Source organism: Passer domesticus, chromosome 1 (genome assembly GCF_036417665.1).
Source record: "Passer domesticus isolate bPasDom1 chromosome 1, bPasDom1.hap1, whole genome shotgun sequence".
NCBI classification, from domain to species: domain Eukaryota; kingdom Metazoa; phylum Chordata; class Aves; order Passeriformes; family Passeridae; genus Passer; species Passer domesticus.
The window spans coordinates 54,028,919-54,055,563 of NC_087474.1; the positions used below are offsets into that span (position 1 = coordinate 54,028,919).

The following is a 26,645-nucleotide window of genomic DNA, read 5'->3' on the forward strand; positions in this document are numbered from 1 at the left end:
ATTGCCTGGGCCTCACAGGTTACCTGACTGGCCGGTAACTTGTGGCAGGAGCTAGTGTGAGGTGTGGTTAGTATCTAGTCAGCCAGGCCAGAACTCAGCAGCAGTACACCGGGAGCGTGGGGCTTCTCTTTCCCCCTGCACAGTGATTGTGGCAGCTTCCACAGCAGTGAAGGTGCTGTGCCGACCTGCTGCTGCTCCTGAGGCCCAGCAGGCTCAGCTGGGCCCCCGGGTTGGGGAGGAGTGTAGTAAGCAGCTAGATGTTAGCAAGGTCAGCTCCACCTGGCCCACAGCACCCATCTCTCCTTGCCCTGCTGCGGCCCAGGGGAAGGGGCACCCGCAAGGCCGCCCAGCCCGGCCCAGCCGAGAGAGAGGCCAGGCCTGCTGGTGTTACCTCATTATGTTTCTGATTGGAAAAAAAAAAGAGGAAATCACTGTGTTTCTTTCTTTTTTTACTTGTGGTTTACAGAAGTATGTGCAATCTTCACTGGTTGGAAGTTTTGCATCACTTCCCTAGATTTTCTCCTACAGTGGATGTGTACTGTAGTTTTGCAAGTACTGAGTCAATATAGTCATACCTGGTAGCCATATTGTTGGATGGATTTATTTTTACCAGGGTTTCCAGTGCTTTTCTTGGCTGATGAGATTCACAGCCCTAAAAATTTATCCTTCTCTGCCAAAGACTGTGTGTCTAAGGATTATTGGCAGGGTTGAAAGCTCTTGCATATGTACTTCACCAAGTAGTGCAGAAATTTGTAGGAATTACATGAAATCAGGTGTGAACCAAAACTTCCCCTAGCATGGACAATTAAGGCAGGACTACTTTCTCTCTGTCCCAGAGCCAGACCCATAGCACACTCTTCACCAGTGAAGCCTTGACTAGGCCTAGAATAATAGAATAATACAGCTAGAAGACTGTATTAACCAGGTTTTAGAATAAAAATGTGGACTCATTGAGAGATCCATTTCACACTGAAGAGCAGATTGGCTCACAAAAGATAAAAGAACCTGTTCTTTTAATATCTAACAGAATCTCAACATTTAATTCGAGTGTCTTTGTTTCAGGCTACTGCCTTACATACTGTGGGAGGTGGGTCTGCCTGAATTGTCCATAGTGTTGCCCTGGTCTTTGTCTTTCTTGAGTGGTACCCAACAATATAAATTAAATTATTCCTCTGAAGTGTTATTATCCTAGCTTTATCAAAATTAAACTTAATGTGTCCCAACTATCTTTTCCATTTTTATGTGTTTCTGAATTTCATCATGTTTTTTCCTAGTTTGGTCTAAACTTAATAAATTGACATCATTTGCCACTTCAGTGGCTTGTTCATTTTTACTCAGTCATTTAAAATTGTATTAAATGGTGGTCTTTGCTCTTTGAATGCACTCTTAACCTCTTGCAATATCTCTACTGTAAATGGTTTAAGGTGATTCTGATGTGAATCATCTAGGGAAGGAGAATGTTAATGTGGAAGACAATGACTGGAGTGTGACCTTGAGGTTCACAGAAATTAAAGCTTTTAGAAATAGTATCGCTATTGAAATAAATAGGGCAGGAGATCTTTCTCCTTTTTATATGTCTTTATTAAAAAGAATCAGCTCAGGTGGGGAGAAATCGATGGGTCGCGCCCACACTGCCTGTGCTCCCAGGAGTGGCACGGAGGAGGATGATAATGTAGCTGTGTCCGCTGGTCTACAGGCAGAGCTGGGCCTTCCGTCCTCACGGGAGAGTAGGAAATTCCTGCCTTTTCGGTCTAACATTCCAGGTCCTCTTTCTAGTTAAGACCTTTTCATGTTAGGGTGAGAAGTAAAAGGATCTTAGCAGATACTGGATTAAGTTCCTCGTCCTTAGACGTCACTTAGGTCTCTTAATTCCATCTTGGCTCGTTGTTTGTAGGGTTTTTTCCCTGAAACTTACAGGTGAAGTGCATTCTCATCTGCATACTAGGTCTGATGTCACTCCCCTTCCCCTGCTGCCTGCCTGCGGGGTCTGGTATCACCGCTGGCAAGCATTAGAGGGGAGGATGGCTAATCACCAACCATTAACAGGTAATTGAAGAAGAACTCTTAACAATAGGTGGCTGCAACATGCAGGTAACCTTCAATTTAAAGCAATTGGTTAAACTTTTTTTAACTTTGCAACCTTAAAAAAAATTGATAACTTTTTTATTCATAACTACAATACTGCCCTTATTAACTTCCCTACCCTGAAAGAAAACACAACCCCTTTCCCCCTTTACTCTAAAAAGGAAGTCAATAAAAATACAAGAGATGCACGTAAATGCTTAGATTTTAATATTGATTTATAATTTTTATTTTTTACACAATGAAGTTACTTTCTTACCAGGAAATGGTGAAATAATAATGTTTTTTCCCTCTTAATCGGTTTCTATGTTGTATAGATTTTGGAAGCACTGAAATCTCATCATTAAATATTTAAAAATAGGAAGTTATTGCTGAGGGTGAATTCAGGTCTGGTCTGATTATTTGACTGGTCTTCCTCAGTATTAAAATAGACTCCAAAGTGTTCAGTGGTTCCTTCATGGGCCCACCATGAAAAAGAGTAATGTTCCAAGCCACCCCTGTTTAACAAATGCAGTACTAAACATGCCTGGGTAGTTACCATCTCCAGCAAGGAAATCCCGATGTTTGATCTCCAAGGCAACCATACCGGTTGAACTTAAGGGATTGCTTTATGACTGCTTTATTACTGCTTCCATTAGCAGTACCATCTCCTTTGTGAAGCAGCAAGCAACTAACCAGTGCATGGCAGGCACTCCTGACCACCCAGTTCCTTGTTTAAATAATCCAGAGAATTAAAAAAAATGGCCCATACACCACCACCACCAAATCTGGCACGTCCTAGAGAGTTTTGCTTGAAATTGTTGTCGTTCCTCTAAGAGGAAATGTATGTCTGAAGCCCTGGCCTGGGAGTTCAAAAATCTGAGTTGAATACTCAGCTGTAAAGCAGCAATCTGATGTAAAGCTGGGAAGGTACTTAACAATTAAATTAACAATTTTTCTTCTTGTTTCTGATCTTTGTGTTGCCCTCCTGTCTTTACCTTTGGGTCATCATACCTGTTTGCTCCATAGACCCTTTGCAGGACAGTCAGGACTTAGGGTTATAATTTGTTGTATGTAGTTTTGTGTTGCTGTAACATTAATCCTCTGAATCTGGCTCAGGAGTTTAGAGTCATTTTGCCACAAATTCATTTGCATTTCAATTTTTTTTTTCTTTTTCCCCTTGCACTCTTTTTTTTCTCCTTTATTTGGGTGTTTGGGCAAAGGCAGAAACTGCCAAATCTTTCCACCAGACACTGTGGCATGGAAAACTTGGGTGAAAATATACAAATTGGTTACTCATAACTACCAATGGTGTAAGAGAGAAAGCATTCCAGAATCAGAGCCCAATGCACTTCATCACAGAAGTTGGATGTCATAATTTTTAAGTTTGAAGCATTGATTTGCTTTCACATTTGAGCTGGCTTTAAAATTCTCATCTTCCACACATTTCTTGTATGTGCTGTTCTCTTCCAACTGGGCAACATCAGCCTCATGCTGTAAATTTGTTTTTCAATCACGTTCTTTATTTAGAGCCTTCTATTAGGCTCTTCCACTCAAATCTGTTTGAGTGCTTCATACAGACACAGCTTTTACCTTGTAAGCCCCATTACAAATATCTATCAATGTAGGATTTTTTCCTAAAAAAAATTATCAGGATTAGCTGTTATTTGGCCTGTTGATAGCAAAGAATTAAACTGAGGGGCTCAAACTCCTAATACCTCAAGCTGTGGCCCTGCTATATCTCATAATAAAAGCAAGTCCTGGCAAGCTGGGAAAGCTGTAGCAAAATGGGGCTTTGGGTTTTAGCCTTTATTCCTCCAGCTTAGAAATGAACCAGTTGCCTAACATACTGCCTTGCTATTGTAGGGGCTTTTATTTCAAATGGACTGAAAAATTTTAGGCTTAAGTTATCCTTTATGACTTAAGGCAGTTAACTGTTGTAAAGTGAGGGCTGCATTGCTGCAGACTAGTAGCTAAACGAGACTGGTAACTCTAGGAGTCAGGTGTCTTAGGTATTGGTTACCAGAGAAAGTGTGAAGGAGAAACATCTAAGCATCTAGTAATGAGTCTCATATGAAGTGCTGACCTTGGGATATCTCAAGCCTTCTCAGAAGATACCAACATCACACATATTGGTGCAGCCAATATTTCATTTGCTTTTCCTTGCTTCCAGCAGCTGGTGCTAACTTAGCTTCAGAGAACAACCAAAGGAGGCAGATGAGGCTTTGGTTAAAAGATGAGCTGGGGAAGCGTGTGTGTCACAGCTTTTTCTCTGAATGACTCTAGGTAACCTGAGACTGTGTTTTGGGCAAATCTTAACTGAGTATGGGAGAAGGCAGCTGGTTAAATTTGAGTTCCTTTTGGATGCAAAAAATGTACCTGGGTTTAAAAAGTGATCACATGAATCCATGGCACTCTTCAAAGATAAATGCAGAGATACAGCCCTGGACTCAGACAGCGTTTCCATATTGCTGGGACAGTGTGTGAGAGGGATATTACTGTGTGATACCACTGTCACTTTGCTTGTTCTTCATTGATAGGATTTGTCATCGTCTGTGGTTAGGAATGGACACACACTGAGACAGCACCCTGTTCTTAGCTACCATTCTTACTCCATATTCTCACCCTTCAGACTAAATTTTAAGTTAATTTAGTTTAAACACCAAGGTCATAGGAGATCCTTAAAGAGGATTTCAATGAAATTAACATGTCTGTTGGTGCTTCAGTTGACTAACAGACATTCTTCAGTAACTGATTGCAGTCAATGTATTTTACAGCAACAGGTAAGAAAGAAACAGAAGAGCTGTGCCTGTGGGTACATTGCAGGCGGGATGACCTGCAAGCAAGTAGACTGTGGCATCAGAAGGGACAGGGTCTGAGTTAAGAGGAGGGACTGACTATGTGCTGTAACCTGAGGAACAAGATGTTTTAGAGCCCAGAAAAGTAATTGTCAATGGGATGTATGACTCTTAAGATGAGTGAGTTAAAGCCAGAGTGTTCTTGGAAAGGACACTTCCTCTTACTGTACTAGGTTGTCTCCCCTAGGTTTCCAAACTTCTCATTTCATAAAAAGAACACAGTGGCAAGCAATTCTGCAGTGTTCATTTGCAGGTATGTATTTGTTTCCAGAGACTACAAGCAAGGAGGGAAAGGTTATAAATTTGCCATACTGTGATGTAGTTAATTTGGAGGGAGGGGGGCGCCCCGGGAAGTCCCCGGAAAGTCCCCTAAGCTGAGTATTGGCTGGCAGCAGCAGGCAGGCAAGGAGACTCCACACGGCTTTTGAGGGTGCTAATTAGATGAGGGTTTATTGGGGGTCCTACCTCCAGGAGCAGCATGGTTACTGAGGGGAAAGGGGAAAGAGGGAGGGGGAGAGAGGGGAAGAGGGAGAGCCTAGGGGAGAGAAGGGCGAAGAGAGGAGGAGAAGGGCTAAGAGAGTGACTGATCTCCCTCACACAGCTTAGGGAAAATCAAAGTGGGCGCAGAATAAGACTTGGGCCAATGGGATTACAGATACATGATGGTTCAGGGCAGGACCAGAGGCTTAGAATATACCATACATTTTGGAGGGGTGAGATAGAGCTTACCATTTAACTAAAATACAACACTACAATACGGTTATTGAACAATCATTTTTTTATCACTGTTTACTTTCAAGAAACCAGCTCTTTGCACTGCTTCCTGTTTCCATAACCAGCTGGTACTGTTCTTATTAACCAAGCAGGAAGCAAGTATTTCATTTAGTTGCAAGTGACATGAAAGTGAAGCTGTCTTGAAAACTCTACTGCTTCTGCTACCTCTTGGAAAACAAAGAAAATCATTGCAATGTCCCAGGATTAATATCTTAGCAATTGTCTAAAGAATGAAAAATATGTAAGCTGTACTCTGATTTTACTTTTAGTTTTAATAATAGTGGTGTGTTTGTGTCTAGTCAACAGGTTCCTTGACAAGCCAAACATATTCTTTTATGTTATTGGATCTAAAAGCAGTCCTGTGATTTAATAAAAGTGGCAAGGAAGGGTTGCAAAGAGAAGTTGGAGCAACGTTGAAAACCTTTTCTGGGTTAGTATTTTGCTTTTTTTAAATAAGAGGAAAACTTGAACTCCAGAAGGGATGACTGGGCTGGGGAAGATTTTGTGATTTCAGATTATATCATTAAGCCCTGGCTGATGTGTTGTATGATGGGTCAGGTGTCTGAGAAGTGCTCTAGAAAAAGTTATTTTATAGGAGATAGCAAAGAGTAACTACAGTTTATGGCTATATTGGGCTGATTCTCAGAAGGAAAAGAAACATAGTGACAGCTGGCAGGGCTCAAACCTCTGAGAGTGTTTGGTTCCCACTCTGATAATGCTTAATTATTAATGTTCTGCTTTCCTGGGTTACACAGAAACACTGATGACAGTATCTTAGGGATTCAGATTACTTTGATTGTTTTCACCTGTGGAACCCCAGAGCTTTTTGTGCCAGCTCATTGGCTTGTGTAACTCGCAGCCCCATTCATATGAAATTTTGTAGGTCATTTTGACATAAGTCTAGGTGGACATTTCCCTTCAACTTAGGGACAAGTGTGCCTGGCAGCAGATGAAGAACACTGGTTTCATTCTGCTTAAATCTGTTTGAGGAGTGGGGCTTAATTGGCAAAGAGGAGTGATGAGTCTTACCAAGATTGTTTCAAGAAGTACAGTGCTGGAGGGGAGAAAGATCATGGGGTCTTAGTAGTTTTGCATCTTGGAGTTGTCATTGTTGTATCCTTCCATGTTCCTGGAACTGCACATTCTGAAAAAAAAAAAAAAGTCCTTGACATTGATGGTATCTACCAATTCTAAATGCTACAGTCCCAATGGGACTGTAAGCTGATTCTTTGTAGTATATGAAGTATATATACTGAAAGAAGGGGCGGCTCTGAAAAGAATCATCTAACATTTAGTGGCTGGGGGAGCAATGGCTGGGAGCAGAAAAGACACCAGAACAACATTGCAGAGAGGAAGACTTGCTGTATTTGTACAGCCCATGAGGACCAATTCAGGAACAGAGAGAAGCATACTATGGTGTCCTGGGTTGGCTATACGATGCTTGTATCCCCATTCATCTATTTAGCCCAGAAATAAGTTTTGCACCTTTTTTAAGACTAGTTCCAACAGTGAAGCCGGGGAGAGAAGAAGCACGGAGTTTGTTATCAGAAACTGCACTTGCTCCCCCGCATCCATCTTCCGAACTATGTTGTCTGCAGCGTGGACAGACAGCAGGACAGAACTCTCATTTGCTTTTTAGTTAGTTTTTAGCTAGCTGAAGCAGAGAAGTTCCCTGGACTGTAGTTTTTCTTTTTCTTAGAATTGTTTAAATTTGCTCTAGACTAAAAACTCAGAAGAGCACTGGCAGCTCACAATTGTGGCCCACCGGGCCTGACCAGAGTCGTGATATTTCCAGTGTCGGAAAGGCTGATAACAAACTGAGTGATCTGAGCTACAACCCACAAAGGAGACTTTCTGAGTTTGTCATCTCTTCAGATTAGCAAGAGGTTTTATTGTTTAGTATTGCTCATTTTTTAATGCTAATAATTGCTTTATTTATTAAATAGTTTTTTTCCACTTTTCTTCCAAGGAAATCTTTTCCCGAACCAGTTGGGGGAGGGGGCACTTGAATTTGCTTTCTAAAAGAACCCCTTTAGAAGTTTTATCCCAAATTTGTCCTAAACCAAGACATGCAGCTTTAATGAAGACTTCGGTTTTCTGATTCATTTGCAAAATAATACTTAGAGCATGATGTCATTTCCTTATCTCATGAGTATTAGTTAATTAGAGGTTATGTGAATGCTAAATGTGCTTTGGCTCAGCCCTACACTGGAAAAAGTGGGAGGTAAAGGAGAAAGAAAACAGAAAGGAATATCAAAGGCTGGATTAAACAGAAGCATTTTTCACAAAATTGTCCATGAAAAAAAAAAAAACCCACCAAAGAAACCCACACATTTTCAAGTTAAATATTTCATCCTAGTGAAAACAATGGTTGTTTCTTTTTCGTTTTAGAAAATATTTTTATAAAAGAGAAGTAGCAGAAACAAAGACTTCAAAAGCATTTATAAATCCAGTGGAAACAGAGGTATGTGGTGGGCTGGAGGTAACAGCTGCTAAGCAAGACAGTGAGCAGTATCATATTAATCCTGGATATGAAAGGAATACTAGCTTCCCTCTGCATGAGGAGAGGAAGAAGCCTCGGTTAGAATCCAAAAGATCTGTAGAATATCAGGTCCTGAAATGAAGATTCACAGATAGCAAAATCATGACAGAAAAATCTCAGTTAATTCTTTTAATTGACATTTCTTCTCCAGATGTTTAGAAGGCTTACTTCGTGGTGGGAGACAGATCAGGTGAGTTGTCTCCAGGCAAGTGGCAGCAAAGAGCTTTTGTGACCAGCTGATGCAATGAATAATTGTGTGCATTTTTCAGAACCAGCTGGTTTTCACCCAAAAGTTCTGAGGTAACTCAAATAGTAAATAGTGAACTAACAACTCCACTTCATAAGCTGCCTAATCTGCTATTTGGTACCAAAGCAATGGCAAATGTGATACAAATGTAACAGAGTTCATTGAGAGTAAATACCGTTTGTTTTCCTTACATACCAAGGAAACTGAAAATATGTAATTACTATGTCCATAAATGATATGATGGAATGAGGAAAAATCAATGCGATGATCTTAGGGGAAAATCTCGTTTTCACAAATCTATTTTCATTCATTAGAAAGAGTCAATAAAGATACTATTGTGGATATTGTGTAAATGAATTTCTAGAAAGGTTTAACAATCTTTTTCATTAAGTAATTGTGTTGAAATGAAGCCTTAAAGATGAAAGGTACTGTTAGGAATTAGGAGCTGATTCAATAATGGAAATACGTGCTGGTTTTCCATTGGTTGTTCTTTGGTGAGGAGGAAAAGAGCCACCTACGGGAGTGATTTTTCTAAGAGAAGCTACTAAGAGCTTCCTCTGTGCCTAGCAAAACCAACCAGTGACTAGTTTTGAGGACTGACACCCAGTTAAACCACTTTTAAAAGGTTAAATACACCTCCATGACACACATTTTAAAGATGGACAAGCCAGGGAAAAAGCTCTCTTGCTTCCAGCCTCTGAAGAAAGCTGTTGTCCACCCCCTCCCGGCACAGTGGCCGGACGGGGGAGGGGAGGCTGGGGGTTCCCGGCCGAGGCTGGGCTGGGCCACAGCTGCTGACATCTTGCCACTACTGAGCTCTGTCCTGCCACGGCTCAGGCTGAACCGGGGTCTGCTGGGCTCTGGGAGCAGCCCCAGGCCGGGCTGTCTCAGCCAAGATTCAGCCACCATTGAGGTTCATCCACAACCACCGGGCAGGGGGACGGGAAGCCATCAGCCCCTGGCATGCTGCTGCTGTGTTCTAGCCTGGCTACTAAGATCCTAGCCTCCCTCCCCACCTCCCTGGCCACCAAAGAAATCCTCTACTGTAAACAACTCCACTGCTGCCCAGCAGAAGTCACATGACCATCTGCAGGCTTTGGTGAGGTATTAACTCCTTTAGTGCACAGATGAGCCTTGCAAACATCAATTCTCTTTTGAGTGTAAGAAGAGAAAAGCATGAAGATATGTAGAAGAAAACATGAGACACTGATATCAGTAAAGAAGAAGTAAAATTCCAAATGGGAGGAGAATGAGGAAGTGCCTCAGTCTTGGGCTAAAATTCTTTTTGTGCGGCCATGGTGATGGACTGTGATACACTAGAATTACTATTATCCTGGTAATTGATGAAAAAGCATGGGGGAGGGAGCATTCAAACTGTAGACATGAGCAAAGTTATCCATGCTGCAGCAAGCAGATGTTGACATAACTGTGATCCAAATGAGAAGCTTGATCACAGAGAGACAAAAGTAATGAAGACACTTTGCTCCCAGGTAAGGAGAAGAAAACCTCTCTTCCCAGAGATGAAGATGATCTCAGAGATAAACGAAGAGAACCTTTGCTTTTGAATAACTCATCCTTAAAAGTGTACCCCATTAGCTAAAGATTGAACCCTCAAAAACAGTTGTGGGGAAAGCTGTAAGTCAAAGGGAGGGACTTTTTACACAGTGATCTTTCCCGAGTGACTGATTTGCTGTGATATTGAAGCCACAAGCGAACTGCTTCTTGTGAAGTCTCCATGGCATGTCAAGAGAGACTCCTCTCCCTTAGTGAATTGAAGAAAGGGTATTTTAGTGGTGGAAAACTGACTGAAAGCTCCAGGTTTTGTCTCTGTACATTGTCAGTGGGAAAGAGGAGAAGGTTGTGCACGGGACGAGAAGTGTTATGAAGGTTTTATTCTGATTCTTACTATTTTTCTTGTAGTTCTGTTCTTTATGCCCTTTTAAATTTTGAGCATGTTTTGCTCTTCTCCTAATCCTATCTCACAGCAGAAAATGAGTAAATAATTTTAGTGGGTTCATTTGGCAAGCCCTAAACCCAGTAAATAATTGGTGCATTGGCCAGGAAACTCAGATTGTCATATCAAAACCACTACAAAATAATAGTCTGTTTTTGTAATTGAAGATTACTGGGGTGTCACTGAGAACTCTGTTAGCCTGTTCTTCCCAAGTGGTATAGAAAAGGGATAAATGGCAAAGTGTGCTGATGATGCAGTAGAATTCACAATAGGAAAAAAAGTGCTATTGATATGGTAGTATTCAGGGTAGAAAAAACCAAAATATGTTATTCCTGCTTTACAGAAAGATTTTTGCAGTGAATAGGCATTAAAATGGTGGATTAAATTCCCAGTAATATTCATGGCATAACCCAACAATATACACACAATTATAAAGTTTAAACTGGTTAATAAAGTTCAGTATAGAAATGTTGAAATTATTTTAGCTCGGTCTTTGAAAACATCAGTTCAGGTGGCAACCAAAATGTCAATTCTTAATCAGAATTAGGAGAGAAGTGCAGAGTCAAACTGAAAATTCATTTATGTTCAGGATATCTCTGTGCTATGTGCATATCCTGGGTACTGTAATCTTTCTTTGCTTTCAAAAAAGAGTATGACAAAGCTAGAAAAGTTATACAAAATAAGGATAGTTAGATGAGATGACTTCAAAAGATGAGTAGGCTAAATCAAGAAGAAAAGCTATGAAGGATTATTAACAAACATTTTAGGTAAAAGATCAAGTGTATGAACTTGAGAGTATGTATCAGAAATAGTGCTGTGCTCTTCTCTTGGCTCATGTAATTGCTCTCTCAATGAATGTCCTTTTTTGACCCATGTCATATACCATACCTAGTGGTTTAATGCCGTATAAGCTGGGCTCCTCGTTGAAGCTGTATTTCTCACTGGCACTGGAAGAAGCCTCATCACAAGGCTAGCTGTGTGTTTTGTTCTTGGCTTTGAGGTCTGCTGTGCTATTTCACTTCCCTGTCAAGTCTTGTAATCTGGGGAAGAAAAGTAAACTTTTGACTAAAATCTTACTGTTAAATCATATCCTTAGTGGTGTGTCCTGAATCAGGGTTAGAGTGGGTGTAAACTCAATTTGCTCAAGTCACTCTTGTCCTGCTTTAGAAACGTGAGTACTTTGTGGGAGAAAAGGATGGAGAAGCAGTTTAAGATTTCCCATAGCAGTTTTGACTGGAAAAGGTATTCTTGATGTATTCATAGATGAATGTGAGCCCCTTTCATCTTTTTTTACAGTAGAGTGTGTGCATTCTTTGGCAAATCCCAGCCTGAGGCAAAGGGCTTGTAGGCATTATCAGATTCCCTTACAGACAGTTATAAGGGACTGTGTATTTTGTGCAGGCAGAGCACTGTCATAGGAAAGGTTTAAGAAATTGTGTCTCAGGACTAGCTGATCTCCAGGAGGCTACAGAGCACTGTGATGTTGATTGCTTTATAGATGTGATGGACAGGAAGAAAAAAATCTATGTAAATACTTGTAAGTCTAATGTGTTAAAGGGTAAGTAGCTATAACTTTTGATCACAAGGAAGAAATTCCACATTGTAACTAAGACTTCCTTGATTTTCAAAAGTTTTCATTCTTATTTGTTCATCTAGACTTCTCTGATCATGCCTTTCAAAATCCTGGCTGAATATGCTAGGAAATTCAGGTATGTTTAGTCTTTTAAAGAAGACAGGGGAAACAGAAAAAAAAAAAAAAAAGAGAAAAGAAAAGCAAAAATCTAAACTTGGTCTTAAAGGTTTTAATTATGTATTCAGAATGAAACAATTAGCAAACTAAACTACGATCAAGGCATGTTTTGTTTAAAAATGACCCAGCCAAATGTTCGTGTGAAAGGGAAAAATGAGTATGAGTGAAGACCCAAGACCTATTCCAATAGTCTGTTAAAATTGCAGGAAACATGGTTGTTTACAGTATTTGACAGGGGATTTTGAAGTAGATTTTTTTGTTTTTGTCTGCAGGGGGTAGGAGGTGCTCAGGCGCTTGCTTGAAGTAGTTCTAAATATTAACTTTGTTTTGCTGTGACTCAGGCTTCTTGTGTTAGGGTTACACTGCTACATCTGATTATGGCAGGAAAAGGCAATCCTAAGATTGAATTAAACCTGTATATGTGGGCTTTCTCTGCTGGGTGGGTATCTGAGAGGGACCAATCTAATTTTTATTTATGTCTCAACATATGTTATATGTGAGGTGAAAAATTACTCTAGAGGCTGTACCCGTGCTGGGAGCTCTGTCCCCAGGGACACTTTGCCTGACAGCAGATCAGGGCAGAGAAAGTTTCCACGATTGGGCTGCAAGTGATCTCCCACTTGCTAGTGGGGTAGATGCCCGGGAAAAAATGCTGAGTGCATTCATCTGCCAAGGTGATGCCAGCGGGGTGCCTGGGATACAGACGTAATGATCTATCCCAGTATTCTATTTTTATCTCTGTCTCTCTCTTCTCCTCTTTTCTCCCTTTTCTACCCCCGCATTGGTAGGAACACTTACCTTTCTTTATCAATAAAATGTTCTCATATATAATATGGCCCTGTTTGCACCTTATTTTCATCCAAGAAATCTATCAAAAAGAATCCTGCTAGACTCCCCTTTTACAGTGGGACAGGACAGTATCAAAATAGCTGATTTCATATTTGCTAATCTCCAGAGGCATAGTAATCAGGAGACTACTGTGGAAGAGTGAGAATGCAGTGTGGTGATGGCTGCGTTGCAAACAGACTTTGTGCTCCACTCCATATAAAGATGAACTGCAGAATACAGTGTCAGGATAAAGAGAACCAGATATCTGCATTGTTATGAGATAACGTAATGATTATGTACTGAAAGGACCAAGTGGTAGTGGCTGAAAAAGTCGTCTGGCAGCTGCTTCATTTTCCATTCCAAACACTTTTCTCCCCTTCAAGTGACCCTACTTGCAACCCTACTTGTAAATGTAATGTGGATGAGTTGACATTACTTTGGGGACTGGATGTCATGCCAGCTGCTTCTCAGCCGGTGCAACTAACTGGCTTTAGATGTTCCTTCCTAAAAAGGGTATGCTGTACTCTTTCTTGAGCATTTTGAATGTCTCTGAAATACTGTATATTGTGTGTTGCAGCTTTTGTGCAGCAGACTTGGCATTAGATATTTATAGTTGCTACTACATGGGATGACTCAGCCCCTCTTTTATACAAAAGAACATGGATGGTTGAAGCCTTCCAAAAAGTGGGGGAGCTTTGCAATTGAAATAGGTTAGATGTCTGGGGTTTCCCCACTGTATATTTTGATTTGCTAGTAAAATCCTGTGGTGGTCTTGGTGCTTTGATTCTTTTCAATGGAAACAAACTAATTGGACAATGGTGTATTTCCTAAATGATTCTCCTAAAAAAAGCCCCAATTTGACCTGAGGATGCACTAGGTTGATTTTAGGCTGCTACCGATTAGCATTCTGTGCTTCTTATGAAACACATTAAGTCCACTGGGAAAGCAAGTGTTATAACTGTCATCAAGAAAATGTGCTCCATTAATTTGTTTTACATTTGTTTACACCTACAACTGACATTGTAGGTGTCCAAGCTCTTTTGTAGTGATTCCTGCTGTGTTACATGATGTATTTTTGTCCAGTTGCTTTGATAACTAAGTATCAACAAGTTATTTAGATGAAAGTTCATTAGTTTGGTGTTCAATACTGATTTGCCCAGCTATCAAGCAAGGTGGTGCTGGGAAACTGCAAGGCTACCAAGCAGCTGTGAAAGTCCCATCTATATTGCTACTCCTACTCTTCCTCTGACACTTGGGGTAGAACTTGCTGTTTGCAATCCCAAGAGAATAACATCTAGCTAATAATACTTCAATTTACTGGAAGTTGGAGAGAATAGAGAGGTAGTGTCTTTTTTTTTGCCAGGAATCTAGAAATGTCAAGTTTTTGGTTAAAAGACCAAGTCTCCAGATGAGGGGTTGATGGAACAGCCTTCTGGATGCATTCTAAAATGAAACAAGTAATTTTCCACCTGCTAATTCTGAAGCTAATATAACTACCTTTTTATCTCTCTCCTTTGTGTTTGTTTGTTTATTTTGTTTTGTTTCATTTATATTTTTTAATTTACATAGTGCTACAAGGACTATGCAGTCCAGTCACAGCAGTCAGTCACTAATCTTATATGTTTCTGCACTTGTTTTTCTGAAACTATGCTCAGATGATAACTCTACAGGATGCAGGTGCAACATGAAGTCCCTTTCTCTTCTGTGGTTCAGCTCAAGCACAGATTTTGTAACTCAGAAGACACTGTGAATTAGCAAATTTAAGCGCTGCAGCAAGAGTCAAATGCTAAAAACTGAATAGTCTGTAGTCCCCAGTCATGTCAAGCAGAGTTCGCAATGTTCAGTTATTTTTTCTTTACTATAGAAAGTTCACAGAGCTCACTGGAGCTCCTTGATTTTCACATGACTTAAGGTTACACTGGGACAAATACAACTTCTGCTACTGTGCTTGTAACCATTCAGCTTTGTTCTTGTTTAGGTGAAATAAACTGGAGAAGTCAGGAGGAGAAGAATGACTTGTAGAATGACAAATATTCAATGCAATAAAAATAATTATTTTAGGGGTTTTTTTGGACACACGCACAAAACCAATCATGATAGCTACTGTATTACTTTAAAATGTCTGTTGACTGGATTTGGGTGACAAATTGGTAACAGGAGAAAAGGTGTCAGAGATGGATTTCTCATTAAACCTGTAATCTTTCCTGCCTGTGTCTTTTTTAATTTGAAATGGTTCTGGGGGTTTTTGGTATTTAAAAAAATCCCCCAAGAAAAGGAGAAACCCCCCAAGTCATTTAGTAGTTGTCGTTGTTTCCATTCTTGTTTGCAACAGTGCTGAACATCTGGTGAAAGTCCTGTGTTTCTTTCTGATCTAATATCCCATTGCGACTCTAATTTAAAAATTGTTTGCCTTATTTAGTAACCACTCTAGTTTTCTTGCTGCTTTTTATCTCAGTAATTTTTCTTGTGCTCTATGTTAGGGTTTATATCTCGTGCCAATTGTATCACCCATTATGCAGTTGAATCTGAAAGCAGCATCATCACACCCGGTTTCTTTGTAATGGGAGCTGCAGTGGTTCTGAAAACTCTTGGTCAGGGAAGTCTTGCAAGATTAAATCTCCAGTACAGCACAAGCTGTGTAAATAGCTGTAAATCATGAATAAGTTCAAATTAATTTCCTCCCCTTCTTCATAGGGTTTATGTGAAATGACAACATACTGCACAGGTGGAAAAAAACCCCTGTATCATGTTCCCCACTTCCAGAAACAGCCTGCACCTGGGTTTCAGTAATGGCCATGCTGCTGGTACACAGGGATTTGGCTTCAGTCCAAGAGTAGGATTGTCTTTCTACTGGTCAGACATAGCATGTAGTGCTGAATACACAGCAGGGTTGTGACTTATTCATCCAAATGCTTTGTTTCTGCTAGTGCAGTTAGTTCTGTGGTTTTATAGGAGTTTTTTGGTGAGATATGAGTTAAGTGATGTGTGATTATCCTGGAGACAATTTAGTATTTCTGTGCGCCTCTGTTTCATGGGAAACAATAGCCTAGTGCCTTGATTTTAGCTCAGGCATTTTCCTCTTGTTAATAAACAGGATAGCAATAGGAGCGTTATTTGAAAAATACTTCACTTTACATTTTAAAATGTTTTGCTTCAGGGTATCTTTCAGACAATTATCAATCTCAAGAAGTTCCTTTAAGACAGCTGAATAGCATTATCTCTGTTTTACAGATCAGAAAGTCAGGTAGTAAAACAAAACAATTTGCTCAAAACTACAAAGGAAGTCAAAATCCTTTGTAGCTTTCGCTCCTTTTCAGGTAAAATCCAAAAAAAGAAGTAGGGCCAGGTCAGGCAGTACATATGGGGAACTTGGCCACATTGCACCTCATGCAAGCTGTACCTAAGCATTAAAATTAGGTTCATTGGAAGTAATTTGTGTGAGAATCTTATATTTATTTAGTTGAAAAGTTTGTGAGTTGAATGTACTGGAATTTTTTGTTGGGGGAGTTTTCTGTTTAGAAGTTTAGATGTGATCAAGAGGTTACATCTGTGTAACCTTCAGAAATCTCTTAAGAAATAATTTTTGACATTTTTGACCTTTCTTCTCAGTTTTTTATGTTCTTTGCTAGAATTCAGAAGATACTGGGTTTGAAAGAAAAGCCAGTCATGGAAAGCACGCAGCAAAATGTTTCACCTAGACTTGATATCTTCCTATACCTTTGTTTCTCCTTGGTGTAGGCTGTCTTCCATCAGTAGATTTTTGTAGTCCTAATAGAGAAAGATATTTCTATTTCATGTGCATACCTTTGATATTTTGAAACTTGAATTTGTTTCAGGTCTTCTTCTGATATTGATTTTTCTTTAAAATATCTTTCAGACACTTCTTCTAATCAGACATCAAGTTAAAAAAAAAGTCATTATACTAATTTCTGCTGGTGTCTTAGTCCAAGAGGAGTCACCATTGCAGTCTGTGGTGCATTTCACCATGGGAACAGTTTTAGTAGGCACTCTGCCGTGTTCTTTTCTCTGTCAAACTCCCCTAAAATCATGTCATGATTCCTCAGTGGCAATTCAAAGATCTGCAGAAGCTCTGGGGAATGAACATTCTTAGTGCACCCTTGCAGTTAAATGGAGTGAGTATGTTAAAGCAGCAGAAACTGTATGTATTGCTTGCAGCCAAATCCTGATGCTACAGTGGCACTGCAGCTTGTCCCACCTGGCCCCAAACCACATGCAGCCATAGTGTGTGCCAGCTTTGGGTGACGAAAATTTGTAGATGTGTGCTTATCAGTGGAGGGTTTTGGATTAGATTTGGAAGGTCTGTAAAAGCACATATCCTGGCCAGGGTGGTTTGTGAGAGTGCCCATCTGAATCCATGGAGGGACCTGAAGACCCATGGCATCCCACACTGATTTTCCCTCCATGGTCTCTTCCACCAGTGTTGAGAAACCTTCTACCCCTTTCAGAGGAATTAATTTTCTGTTGTGTCTGGGGCCTTTTTTTCTGTTTTAGTGAACCCATTTTTCCATAAGCAGTTTCACCTAGCCCTTGTCCTGGCATATAAAGCTGCACTCAGAAGGCAGTATTATACGCATTGTCCTTGACAGACCTCTGGTGGCACTGAGCAACAGGGGTTCATGTTGTTGTGGCACATGAAAGCTCTCTGCTACAGAGTTTCTGATAGCTGTCCCTGAAGGTGGTGCTGCCTTTGGAGTTCAAACCTCTAGCCTGTTTATCAGGGTACATATAGGTAGTGGCCAGTTCCCACAGACTTGGCAGAGATTTGGGGTTAATAAAGTACAGATACCACCATTTATCCTTGGACAGGAAATGTGTCAGTGGAAATGGGTCTGGGGATTTGGAGTATTTCAGGGTGGAAGAGTGCAATTTTATAGGGGAGAGACTGTTATGGAAAGAGTGCTGTTATAAGCATGTTCCCATAGCACAGTGTGTCTTTGATGAGGTAGGTTTAATGAGATAATGTATATTACTTTCACTCAGTAAATCAAGATTTTTGCATCCCTTCCAGAAGCTGGCAGTGGCCAAAACTGTATGCAAGGTTGTGCTTAAAAAGAAAAGAAGAATGTAAACACATTAATTTCTTCTGTAGCTTTGCTGGCAGTTCTTTTCCACTCAAAAATATCCAGGGGTCCCTCACATTGAAATACCTCAGCTACATAGTTATCAGCAACTCAGTCTAAAGCTAGTTTAGCTAACACTACTCGATTGTACGCCAGATGTAATTTTTCATTATTTGTCTGCCCATTCAATTTGCAAATAATCTGTTTTTGTTAAAGTAATTTAAGAACTGACTGAGAAGTTTAAACCTCTCAGTATTATTTTTCATCTCCTGTGGTATTCCTCATATGACATGTGATTCTTCTAAAACGCATTACTTGGAATAATTTAAAGACTGTATTTTCTTTAAAGTATAAAGGGAGCACTTCTTATGAATACCATGCCAAGGAAGGTGAAGATTCTTAGTTATGATGATGCTCTTCATCATCATATTAATAGGTTGAAGGGAACTTGACATGATATAGCAACATCTGACCCTGCCGCATTAAACCCTCAATACCCAAAACTGAAGCAATCTTTCCATAATGGCCTTAGAGGAATAGTGAAACTCTCTCAAACCCAAGCTGCTTCTGTCATTTGAACCAATCAACATTTGATGTTTAGGTGTCTTTTCAGTGGGATAACATTGTGTTTTAAACAGGAGCTTTCATAGCAAATGTTACGACTTAGAAAAAATGAAAGTGGTCTGCCATCATGGCCAGCTTGGCACAAACAGAAAAGAAAACATGTTTTTTCTTACTCTGCTGTGTAAGATGCATTGCATGGCACTTGCTGCTTTTGGGACAAGAATAGGCAAATGCATGTGGCAGACATTCACATGGCTTAAAATAAGAGGAATTTTTATAGTAATACTGGAATTATTCTATGAAAGTGGATTTGCATGATGAAGAGATGTAAAGACACTCTGGGTAAAAATGGGCTTGGTTTGATATGAGAACAAATTGCAGTAATTGAAATAGGCATTTTCTCTTGATTCGGACCCCTGCAAGAAGGAATTTCACAGTATAGCTATGTAAACTCTAAACAACTGCAAGTAAGCAGTCAGTTGTACTGCCAATAAGCACTAATGCTTTACTATATGAATTCCTCTGTGAGTTTATGCAGCTCCTGAAATACACTTTAAAAATGTATTTATTAATTGTAACATTATCTTTGCATTAGAATTTTTTCTGTGCTTATCAGAAATGGAAGTTTAGTAAAGCCATACTGCCTGTGGTGAATGATGCTTTCAAGTGCAAGGAAAAGGGTAATGTGGGAAGGTTGAGGCATTGTGCCCAAAAGGTACAGAGAATAAGGAGTGACTGGGGTTTCTAGTAAAGAATAAATTATATGCAGACAATGACGTGGCCTTGAGAAAATATAGTATGTACAAGTGGAAAAGATAGGTTTTTTATAAAGTGATGTAAATAGCCAGAAGTTTGAAGATCAGAAGAAAATCAGTTTTTCAAACTTTGGACATTGCATACTACAACATTAGAAAGTATATATTTTTTTCTGTTTATATGCTTATAAACAGAAGAGGGAAGAGACAGTCTAGAACAAAAGGCATGTTTTATCTTCCAGATGTGATGGTGTTTTTCTTCCATCACCTTGTGCTCAATATTTTTTTCTATTTAGGATAGTAATTTCTATAGGAAATTATTGTGAATTGTTCCCTCATTTTTATTTTCATGTTTTTTTCTCGTCATATTCAGAATTAATTATTTCTAAACCTAATTTTAAAAAATTGTAAATACTTTCAATCTTTTCCTTACAGTGTCACAGAGTTGTGAGAGGGCTTTTTGTCACTGAAAGAACTTGCAATTTTTCTCCTTCAGTTTTGCAGAAAATTTTCTGAACTTTGAATATAACACCATTTGTCTTTCTATCACAAGAGAAGCAGTCTTGAGTCCTGCTTATCTGTAGTTACAAGCACAGTCAGTAGCCTTCTATCTCAAAGAAAATAGGTTTATCCAGGTAAATGAGAAACTATGAAATAAAGGAATACAAATTTAAGAAACTGCATTTAAGAAACTAACTCATAATTCAGTAGTTTGGAAGAGGTCAACCTTTTTTTTTAAGTAAGAAAAGATCAAGTAACCAAAAGTAGCATTGATTATTCCCTTGTAAATGGGGACAAAATAATTACAGGTACTTTGCTGCTTTTTTAAAACGTATTCTTGGTACCATGGTACACCGTCATTTATGAATATTTTTACAATGGTTTGTTTGTGGGCTAAACTAGCAATTTATCTCAAATACAGGAAAAATAAAACACATTCCTTTTTATAGAATTTTTATAGTTTGCAAAAAAAATACCCTTTAACCAGCTGCAGAGGATACATGAAGAACAAATAAGGTGGTACATTCAAAATCTGTGTTTAGTTAATTATGGTTATGTTTAATATTTTCATATAATTGCCATTTTGAAAACTTGTAATCCTCAGAGGTCATAAATTGAGCCAATGCTGTTCAAATAAAAAATGCTGCTTGATCATGTGGGGGTGCTGAATTCTGTGCAAATAGTCAATCCTGCTTGCTTTAGCTGCAAACATAAACATGAGACCCTGAATTGTCTCCTTATGCTTCAGCTGAGCATATCCCATACCCTTAGCAAATAGTATGGGAACTGATATATCCCTTTTGAAACTGGGAAGTACAGATGTGGATTAAATATTTAAAGCAGAGATTCTTGCATTGATAGTGTATTCCCTTACCCTGAGAAGGACTGTAACATCATCATCATCATCATCATCATCATTTCAGTTATCCTCAGAAAATTTTTGTCTCTATTTATTGTGATGAAAAGCAGAAATAAAATCTTGACCAAAAAAAAGCAGATCAGTGTAAATTCTGTAGCCAAACAAAGCAAAACCTGTTCTCCAATCCAAAGATTGGAGTTCTAGCTGCATTGCTGGGTTTCTCTACACCATGGTGAGGTCTGAGAGGTTGAGGTTGGTTGTGTTTGTGCCTGTGTTTTTCATTGAGGACACCCCCTTAGAACTTTGCTTTGTCTGACTGACTTGGATGGAGTTCTTGTTCCTGCTTTTTCTCTTTTTCATTAGTTTGCAGCACTCATTTCAACTACTATATGTAAATTATTAGTTAGTCTGTGGCCATAGGAATTTAAGCAATTATGGATCCTATTGCAGGACTGAGACTTTCCCCCCCATTTTTTTTGGGGTAATGTTCCAGATTATTTATGAATATAATTTGTGTTCTGTTGGAAAAATATGGAGAAGCCTGGATCCTGGCAGCAAACAGTTGTACAGTTTTCATGAGTCTTAATTACCCTAATCTTCACTACTTTGATTAAACAGCAGGAGAGGAAAGAAGACCTTCCTCATAGGTTTCAAAAAATGTGCAGTACTTTTGTTCCTTTCACTTTAGTTTAGCTTGCAAAAATTACAGCTTTGGCTTTATATCAACTGCAATTATTATGGCTGCAAAAGGATTTAAATTACAACACCCTTATTTCACACTATTGTACCTTTTTGGTAGGCTGCTCTTTGGGGAATGAAATTTTCTATGTGATGTGGCTGTCAGATTTAGAGGAAATAAGACTTGTCTTTAGGTTTTGGTAAGGTTGGAAAAGTACATTTTTGAGCTGCTTTATTTTTTCATCTTTTTAACATCTACACAGACAGATTGCATTCAACATAATGTGTAAATGCAACTAGTGAAGACAAAATTAGTATTTCACAAGGAGTATATTTTAAAAGGAAAGACAAACAAAACAAAAATACTGAAAATATTGAAAACCAAAAATACTTATTAGATATCACAGCATACATATGGTTGTCTTGGTTTGAAAAGACAGGTGTCTGCTAAGGAACACAGGACACCCCCCCCCCCCCCCCCGAAATGGGAAATGTAAACACCCTCCCTCTAAACTGTTATAATTTTGAAATTAAGGGGGGCTCTCAGGCAAAGGTAATGGAGCAGGAATAACAGTTCTTTATTAGGGAAGAAAATAAAATAAACAATGCAGTAAAACAAAACAACACTGACAGAGTCAGAATACAACCTGATACCCTCTGGGTCAGGGTGTTGGTAGCAGTCCAATAGAAATGGTGGCTGCAGTCCTCCTGGAACAGATGTGGTTCTGTTGAAGCAGTGATCCTGTAGAAGGGTGTAGTCTTCCTCTGAAGATCCAGTGGAAGAGGCAGCTGCTCCTCTGGGAATGCAGTAGAAAGGCTGTGCTGGTGTCCCAAAGAGCTCAGATTCCCAGTTAGGAATACTTGGCTCCTCCCTCTGGGTGGAGCATCTCATAATGGGATGATGTAGTTTTTATCAGTCATGCAGTGACACTCAGTGGTCCGTTAACAGCAGATGTCTCCCAAGGGAGGATTGGTTTGTGGAAGAGATAAAGAAAACAGTCCAATTAACAGACAATAACTGCCACACCACTAACAGATGGCAAATAGAATACACATTGTTGTCTTGCAGTCTAGGACATTATCCACCCCTTATTCTATTTCCATCTGCATCACAATGAAACTTTACACACAGGTTTCCCTGTGGTACACAATGGCTTTCTCCATCTTTCTGCATTACCCACCAAGTGTAACCAGGTCCTTGAGCAAAAACAATCCAATGGATATGTTTGTGTTTGCCTGAGGTGGGATTAATCCAAACAGTCTTTCCTAAAATATCTTTCATATGTACCACAGGGACATTATCTCCATCCACTGTGTGCAGGGTTTCAGACTGGGCAGGACCAGCTCGATTGATGGACCCTTCAGGTGCTGACCATCCAGGTGGCTTTTGCTAAGTTCATTTCTCAATTTCTAAGAGCTTCCCCCGCCAAGTGCGTTCACAGTAGTCTTAAGCAGTGCATTGCACCGTTCAGCTTTCCCGGCAGCTGGTGTATAATAAGGGATATGATGTATCCATTCAATACTATGTTCTCTGGCCCAGGTGTTTATAAGGCTGTTCTTGAAATGGGTCTCGTTGTCTGACTCGATCCTCTCAGGGATGCCATGTCTCTAGAGGACTTTTCTAGGCCTAAGATGATGCTCCAGGCAGTAGTGTGAGGCACAGGGTAGGTCTGCAGCCATCCAGTGGTGGCATCTACCATGGTCAGCACGTAGCGCTTTTTTGGTTTGTCTGAAGCAGTGTGATGTAGTCAATCTGCCAGGCCTCCCCATACTTGAAGTCTGGTGAAGCCCCAAGACCAAGTTCACTGTCCTAGTTTGAAGATGAAGCTGAGAGTTAAATAGCCAGATCTACATCAGTGGGTCTAACTGGAAAGGAGAAGTGGCATATATTCATGAGCTTTTGAGTCTGTGGTACATTTTTTTAAGGAATCTATTTGGTTCCGTTTGTGCAGGACATTTTTTAAATTTTTTTAAAAATTTGTCTGCTTGCTTTGGGGTGGTTTTTTTTTTTTTTTTTTTAATCCACATTGTCAAAAAGTAAGATTGTGAAGTGCCAATGTCTGGTCAAGGAGGCAAATATCTTTAAATTGGCTTTTAACAAGGTTGAGATTTGTTTGTGACATTAATGAAAAAGAGTACACATACATCCTGGAATAAAAGGTGAATCTTCTTGTCTCTGCAATGACCCCTTGTGTGAGGACACGAGGCTTGACTCCATTTTGATCAGAAGGCTGATTTATTATGTTATATATTATATTAAAATACTACATTAAAACTATACTAAAAGAACAGAGAGAAGAAGATCAGAAGGCTACAAAGACAAGAACAGAATAGGAGTCAATAACAAAATCCTGTGACTGCTCACAGCCTTGGCACAGGTGGCTGTGATTGGTCACTAATTGAAAACAATCCACATGGACCAATGAAAGATGCACCTGTGGCATTCCAATAGCAGCAGATAGTTATTGTTTACATTTCTTTCCTGAGGCTCTCAGCTCCTCAGGACAGGAAAAATCCTAGGAAAGGATTTTTCATAGAATATCATGGTTACAGAATCTGGAAATACAAACCTGTCCTCCACCTACATGGTTTTACAAGGTCATAATTCCCAGTGCAAGCTCTATTGTTTATGGTGCACACACTGAATGCAAAGATGATGGTTTCCTGTAAGTCCTACCTGGTGAACATGCCCTTTTCAATTATTTGCGTCTTGGAAAGCCTACCGAAATGTTAATCTGAGATTTTTTGGCCTGACTTGGAGTCTTTGGGTATTACAAGGGAAGGATGGTAGAGCAGATACACTCTATAACTATAACAAAAGTGAAACAAGATGGTTATCAAGAGTGCTTCTTAGAGAAGCAGAATCCCATTTGTGTATTTCCTTTCCCCCCCACATGCACTTACTCATGAGGAAAAGGTCAGGGAAAATTAAGGTAATCTATGGGTAAATAAAAAGAATTTCATCCATTGTTCAAGTTGCTGGAGTTAGTTCTTATGATCTGGGTTCCATTTACAGACCAGGTCCCTGGGCTGTAGCCTGTTTTCTGATCTGCAGCAGGATTCCACACAGATGCTTCTGAGGCTGCTCTTCAAGTTTGTTGAGAAAAATAGATTTGCTTTTCATGCTGAGTTTTCATATGCACTGTCTCCACTTGTACTCTCTTCAAAAACATTTCCTTCCTCCATTGCACCTTGTTTGCTTTGTGTCCAACCAGATATTTGTATTGTATTAACAGAAAAAAGTGAACTTAAGAAAGCAAGGGTAAACTTTACACTTTATACTTATTGTAGTTCAGAGACTGCTGATCTTGTTTTAGATTGCTGCCTGTTTTCTGTGAGGAAAAAAATGGGGAATATATAAATTTTTCAGCTAGCAGATGGGTAGAAAGTAAAGAGAGTTAAAAAAACCACCATATGGAACTTTAAAGTGTCAATATACGAAAAAAGGGTAGGAAAGCTGATCTAAAGGGCTGTAGATTTACATCATCATATAAACAATATAATGGAAATGCAATTATGTCATGCTCAAGAAATTAAAGGAACAAAACCGGCTTAATTTTAAAAAGAAAAAAACCCAAACCCTGAGTAATGAATTAATGAGTTTGATCAGTGAAGAATGAAGATAGAAGATGTGAAGATATGAAGATTGTGATAGAATTTTAGAGGCTTGTAATTTCACTTAACATTTTAGGCACTATGAATTTTAAAAAAAGATTTAAAAAATTGCAAAAAATTTGTATATATAAAAGTTAATATTTATCAGACTGATGTAGAAAGGAGATGTCAGTGTAGGTTTATTAAGTGGGTTATTTCTAATTATGTTCTACAGAGATCAGCAGAAAGCTTAAAATTAAAGATCTGAAAATAAATACAAAATTGCTTCCACATTTTGCAGATAACACAAAAATACTTTTTTAAAAGGGGAGGATAGAGAGTGCTTTGAAGCATCTACTATGCTGAGCCACTTAAGTAAAGTTTATTTTAATCTATTTAAGTGTGAGATCACTCATCCGCAAACAAAGACTGGATCCTGCCGACAAAGTGGGAGAAGGAGCTTTGTGTTGATTTGAGATAATTCGAAGGAAAACATTCTGGAATGAGCTGTCTACTTTAAGGTTCCAACAATCCCATTACACCAATAAGAAGTTAATACTAATAGATGAAAGTGGAAAATACCCTGGTTTATTAACAAACAGAATGCCAGTAGGGAGGAGAAAAAAAAGTAAATAACTGCTAGATACAAACTGTTCCAGATACCAACCTACTGGAACAAAGAGAACCCCAAAATCCTTGAAATACTCGTTCTCCATATGGGATACAAGACTGCACCAGCTCCGTCTTGGGAAGGCAGGAGCTTCACGGAGCAGTTCCAGCAGCAGACAAAGATCTGATGGCTTGTCCAGCACTGACCTCCTTCCCGCTGCGAGGCACAACACAGCAGGTGTAGCAGGTGAAGCAGCTGGCTTGGAGCCACTCGATGTCTTCCTCTCCCCAGTGCGGCGCATTTAACAACAGCTTGAGTTGGAGCGGAGCGACTTTGCTCCGCTTCCGCCAGGGCGATGCCCCCATTTTTTTTTTTTTTTCCAGACAGGCAGCTGTGGAATTCGCCCTCAGGGCAGCTCAGAGATTACTCCTGCAGCTTCTCTGAACCAAGGGAAAAAAAAACTAAAAAGAAAGCCTAAGCAAAGTTTAAGTAGTCACCGCCACATATACCACACAAATGCCTGTGCGCAAGCAGCCTCCGCACACACAGGTACATGAGGTCCCTGGATACAAGGTCTTAAGGATACAGTAACAATTTTTGGGCACAGGTGGTTATGGGATACAATATCATGATGAATAACCCTAAGACAGGCTTGTCTTGTGCAAAGCATGGACCTTGAGAAAGTTTTTGGGATCATAGCCAACCAACAATTGAACATGACTTCTCAGCATGATGGTTGGCAAAAAGAAGCAGTGTGGTTTTTAGGTATACATACAGAGAGAATAGTGCTTTGGAGTGGGTCTTCTTCTGTATAGATTGTTACTCTGCATGGGGGTAAAATTGTGTGTTCACTGACGAGATCCTTCCTGTTTAGATGATGTTGTAAAAAACTATAAAACCTGTTCAAGTGTTGCAAGGGAAGGCCTCACTTTGGACTAATCAAAGCATTTTTATTTTAATGAAGGCCAAGAGGCACCTAAGTAGCTATT

At 39.5% G+C, this 26,645-nt stretch overlaps 1 protein-coding gene and 1 long non-coding RNA gene across 10 annotated transcripts in view; one reads left to right on the top strand and one right to left on the bottom strand.

Annotated features, from left to right (window-relative positions):
- The window catches only part of ITGA9 (integrin subunit alpha 9), a 244,994-nt gene that overhangs the window by 80,611 nt on the left and 137,738 nt on the right, over positions 1 to 26,645 (top strand). The window lies entirely within an intron of this gene.
- Positions 1,567 to 25,982, bottom strand: LOC135301079 (uncharacterized). 5 transcript variants are annotated; one of them, XR_010362816.1, is made up of 4 exons: positions 25,863 to 25,982; positions 22,100 to 24,784; positions 6,723 to 6,837; positions 1,567 to 1,783 (listed from the first exon to the last, which is right to left on the bottom strand). It is a non-coding gene; the product is annotated as an uncharacterized LOC135301079 (long non-coding RNA). The 5 variants fall into 5 exon arrangements; XR_010362814.1 differs by having other exon boundaries at positions 25,714 to 25,956; XR_010362818.1 differs by adding an exon at positions 11,325 to 11,476 and having other exon boundaries at positions 22,107 to 25,956.